The sequence below is a fragment of the Arachis ipaensis genome, chromosome B03 (assembly GCF_000816755.2).
Source record: "Arachis ipaensis cultivar K30076 chromosome B03, Araip1.1, whole genome shotgun sequence".
Classification (NCBI taxonomy): Eukaryota; Viridiplantae; Streptophyta; class Magnoliopsida; order Fabales; family Fabaceae; genus Arachis; species Arachis ipaensis.
In genome coordinates this window covers 126,603,439-126,608,792 of record NC_029787.2, presented here as the reverse complement: position 1 = coordinate 126,608,792, position 5,354 = coordinate 126,603,439, and positions in this window count along the sequence as shown.

Below are 5,354 nucleotides of genomic sequence, written 5' to 3'. Positions count from 1 at the left end.
ACATTATTCATCTAAAAATTAATTATAAATTACAAGATTTTTTATAGTTAAAATAAATTTTAATTGTTGACTCTTTTTTATGGTTTTGGTTATTTCTCCATTGGGATACTCGATCATGGACTTGTATATTCCAACAAATTTTATCTGTCTCTTTGGATAGAGGTTGGGGAAGTATCCAACCTAGGAGTAGTGTCCGATGCGTAGAGGAAATGGTCGTTAAGAATATCCCATTAAAAAATCTTGTATTGACTATAAATTAACATATGATAAAAATTTAGGAATAATTATTTTCGTGTTTAATATTATTAGATGATAATTTAATTAAATTTATTAAATTATCTAACAATTATCAACTATTAACTTTATATAAAAATAACTGGATATAAATCTTAACCTTAACGTATATTATATAATACGAATATACGATACATCCGATGTATAGCACTAAATATCCATCAACGCATCAACTATAATGATTAATGGCCGTAGCCGTACGTAGTAGGTTATTTTTAGTAGGTCATTCACAACTCAACTCAATCTCATATATGAAACCCTATTTAAAAATAACCTTAGTCGATTGTATGATTTTTTTTACAGGAATTGTATGATGGTTACGGTAATGGAATCTTCTTCAATAAGTGAAGATATCCCTTGCGCACATCTGATTTTGAATATATAATATAAGAATTTTGCTATACATTTAAATTTAAGTAATTTTTATCAACTCATTTTAATTAAGTTTGTCTAAATTTAATAAAAATTGTTCACAGATATGTACATGAAATCACACCATCCCTTTTTTTTTTCCGAAAAAATAGTACCAAAATTTTTAATTGTCATACACAAATTTTTTAACATTGACACAAAAAAAAAATTTATTTTAACATAAAAAATTTTTAAGATTTTAGACTTAATATTGCACCTTCCTTTTTTTTCTTTTGTTTTTTTCGATTATTTTTCTTTTTTTTGTGTAAAATTTCTGTATTTATTATCAAAAAGAATTGACCAAAAAATAAAATAAAAAGTTGCACGTTTTTTTTATATTTTTCTTAGAGAATAAAATATTAAAAATTATGTGAATATGAAACAAAAAAACTATAAAAACAGAAAGAAAGAGAAGGAAAAATTATTTAAAGAAAATATAAAACAAAAGAATAGCATAGAAATTTTTTTACCACGACATAAAAATTTTTTAATTTTGATCTCGAAACTTCTTAATTACGACACATAAAATATAATGCTGCAGAATTTTTATTTTTTTTTATTTTTCTTCTTTCTTCGTGCATAATTTTTATATTTTAATTTATAAAGTTATGTGTTTTTCTTTTTAAAATTTTTTTGCTTCTTATTAGAAAAGATAAATCAAAAAATAAAATAAAAAGTTACATATTTTTTTTATTTTTTTTGTTTGAGTTTTTTTAATTTTTTTATCTTTTTAGAGAGTGAAACAATAAAAATGATGAGAGTGTAAAACAAAAAAATTATAAAAATAAGAAGAAGGAGAGAAGGAAAAAAAAGAAAATAGGAGTAGTACTAATTAGAGAAAAATATAAAACAGAAAAATAGCGAGATGAAAAACTAGGAAAATGCAGTATGACTCTAACAAAGTAACAAATTAACCATGTTATTCTTATTAATTATTATATACTCTAATAAATAAATATCAAATTTAAATTATATTACTGTTCCGGCCCAGCCCATCAGGCGTTTTCCCCCAGTCCGAGCGGCCGACTCGATGGGCATGTCGAGCCCGAATCGGGAGGAAGACCGATACCTTTCCCCCTCCAGCCAAGCACATGACAGCTGGGGGGAAAGGAAGCTTCCTGAAAGGCGGGTCTGCTCCTGTGGGACCCGCCCTAGGTACAGAGTATATAAGGGGAGGGCTCAACCACTCCCCCAAGATACGTCACGATTTCCTCACTTTTACTGCCACCTGGTACGACTTTTGACTTGAGCGTCGGAGTCCTTTTTCCAGGTGGCTCCCCCTCATCAAATCATCAGCTCGGGAGGTCACGAAGTCTCAGTCCACACGTGCCAGTACCTATCCAGGAAGACCATCCACGCGCCAGTGACCCAGATCCAAGCTGGTTCTCACCATCACACACTCAAAACATCTCCGACCCGTCCGAGACCCAAAGTCACGAACATTGGCGCCGTTTGTGGGGACTGGCCTGAATGGATTTTTCGTTGGGACCAGTGGAAAGAGAGGATGGAGGTGAGCCACGTGTGGAGGACTTGGTTCACCGAACCAATAGGGTAGCCTTCTTGGCTTCCTCCAGCGAGCGCACAAGATCCCCTCCCCGGCGAGATGATCTCCCCTCCCGTTCCCAGGAAAGGCGTCCCTTTGGAGGAACGGGGAGCGACAGTGCAAGAATAATGCAGGAGTTGTGCCACAGGGTGCAAAACCTGGAGCGGGAGCTAGCAAACAAAGAGCGCTTCCAGCCCACTTCGAGTCAATCTCGTTCCCGATCTCCTCAAAGGAGGGGAAAACCAGGGGAAGAAGCCCCCGGAGAGACCGCTCTAGACGCACGCCGACCTCCCGATCCCAGTCAGAAGGCCAGGGAGAAAGCAGGGAAGTGCCGAGGAGACGGCAAGACCCCAGAATCTACACTCGACCTCTAGTGAGACATACAGAGGAGGAAAACCGAGAAGATAGCAAGGAGAGACTAAGGAGGCGGCGACAACCCGTAATCATGGGGGCAACCCCTTTCCACCACTCCATCCTCGAGGTCCGACTACCGAAACATTTCGACAAGCCAACAAACATGAGGTACGACGGGACCCAGGACCCCTAGGAGCACCTAACGACCTTTGAGGCCAGGATGAACCTGAAAGGTGTGGGTGATAAGGTGCGATGTCGCACCTTCCCCGTGACCTTGGCGGGACCGGAAATCCGCTGGTTTACGCCATCCCTCAAGGCTCTGTGACGACTTTTGCAGATATAACCCGCGCTTTTCTGGCTCAGTTCACCACGCGCATTGCCAAAGCAAAGCACCCAATTAACTTGCTGGGGGTGACGCAAAGAAGCGGGGAACCGACTAGGAAGTATTTTGACGGGTTCAATGATGAATGCCTAGAGATTGACGGCCTGACCGGCTCGATGGCCAGCTTGTGTTTGACAAACGGGCTGTTGAATGAAGACTTCAGGAAATACCTCACCACTAAACCTGTGTAGATAATGCAAGAAATCCAAAATGTGGCTAGAGAGTACATCAACGACGAGGAGTTCAGCCAAGTTGTGGCAGCTAACAAGCGGCAACCCGCCTATCACCCTGCTCGCCAGCCCGGTAACGGGGAAAGGCCTAAGGAGCACTCCAAGGACGGAGGGCCAGCTAAAAGCTTCAAGCCATTCTCCTGGGTAGGAAAGTTCACTAACTACACCCCCTGACGGCCCCGATCGTTAAGCTATACCAGCAGATAGCCGACAAATGCATCTTGTTGAAGCCTCGCCAGCTCAATGACAGAACTGGAGGGAACAAGAATCTCTACTGCGACTACCACAAGGGCTTCGGCAACAAAACCCAAGATTGTTTTGACCTAAAGGACGCCCTGGAGCAGGCGATCCGGGAAGGTAAGCTAGTGGAGTTCTCTCACCTCATAAGATAACCCAGGAGGCAAGAGCGCGACCAATCTGGCGACGACAGGAGCCACACCGTGAAACCAAGGCAAGAGCCCGAAGATGATGACCGTGGCCTCACCATCGTGAATGTCGTAGTTGGGAGGGACGTTGCACCAAGGTCTAAGTCGGCAACAAAGAAAGACGTTCAGGTCTTGGCTATGTCGTCAGCTAACTAAGGACCCTCCCCCAGGAGAATCCCAACGATATCGTTCGGACCGGATGACCAAACAGGAACTAACGCTAAATGCTACAGTGAGCCTATCTACAGTTAAGCCAAGGCTAAATCTATAGCTAAATGAAGAGAAAAAATCAGGAACCTAAATGGCAACCCCCTAGCATCTACCTAACGTTGTTACAAGTCAAACATGCAAATCCAACACTTAATCCAAACAGGCAGGAGCAGGGAAAAGCATGTAAACAGCATATAAGCACACAACAAAGCTAAGAGGCATGAAAGAAAGAAAGGGCTTACCAGAATGATGATGATGATCAAAAGAGACTGGGAGTATCGCAGAGATTTGGAGGGCGATTAGGAATGAAGAATTTCAGAGAATGTGGAAAGGAAAGGAAGAGTGTGTGATAGCAATTTGGGAGTGGGAAACTGAAACGCAAAAGAAATGAAAACTGAACAGTAACTGACGCCTAGAAGCGCGAAAGATAGGGGCAAAATGGACATTTCACTCAGGGTTTAAGCAATTAAGAGCATTAAATGCCCAGCGTGGAGAACGAGGCAACGAATGACATTCCCTCGAAACGATGAAACCCACTCGCGTGTAGGAGGCACACTACGGTACGACTAAAGGAGACCAAAACGTGCCAACAACGACGCCCACGACCATAGCTAGCACGTTGGGGGCACTGTTTCGCCCCAGCCTAGCAGGTGTTTTGCCCCGACCTGAGCGGCCGACCCGACACCTTCCCCCCTCCAGCCAGGCACATGACAGCTAGGGGGAAAGGAAGCTTCCTGGAAGGCGGCTTTGCTCCTGTGGGACCTGCCCTAGGTACAGAGTATATAAGGGCAGGGCCTACCCCTCCCCCAAGGTACGTCACAATTTTCTCATTTTTACTGCCACCTGGTACGGCTTCTGACTTGAACGTCGGAGTCCTTTTTGCAGGTGGCTCCCCCTCATCAAATCATCAGCTCGGGAGGTCATGAAGCCTCAATCCACACGTGCCAGTACCTATCCGGGAAATCCATCCACGCGCCAGTGATCCAGATCCAAGCTGTTTCCACCATCACACACTCAAAGCATCTCCGTTACGTCTGAGACCCGAAGTCACGAACAATTACCATTAATTATATTGCAGGTTGAATATAGTTGAAATCTCGTGCATGTATATTTTGTGAAATCAACGTATTAAAAATTTAAAATATAAAAAATAACTAATATCAAAAAAGAAAAAAAAAGGATTGGATTGGTTTTTGTTCACATTTTGTTTAATTATAATATTATTAATTTTTTAAAGTGTTGTAAAAGAAAAACTGAAAAAATTAAAAATATTTTTTTGGGTGAGTAGACGGGGCTGAGGCCCGAAAAAAATCAAACAACAACCAACAATATTACTTTTACGGTTTCTAAATAAAATTACAAAAAACAGAAAGTGAAAACAAGAATAAAGCCCGATAAAGTGAAAACCCAAATAGATAGAGCCCAACAAAGCAGTGGGCAAAAAATAATAATAGGCCCAAAAGTTGAGTATTCGATGAGAGAGAGAGAGAGAGAAGGAGGGGGAG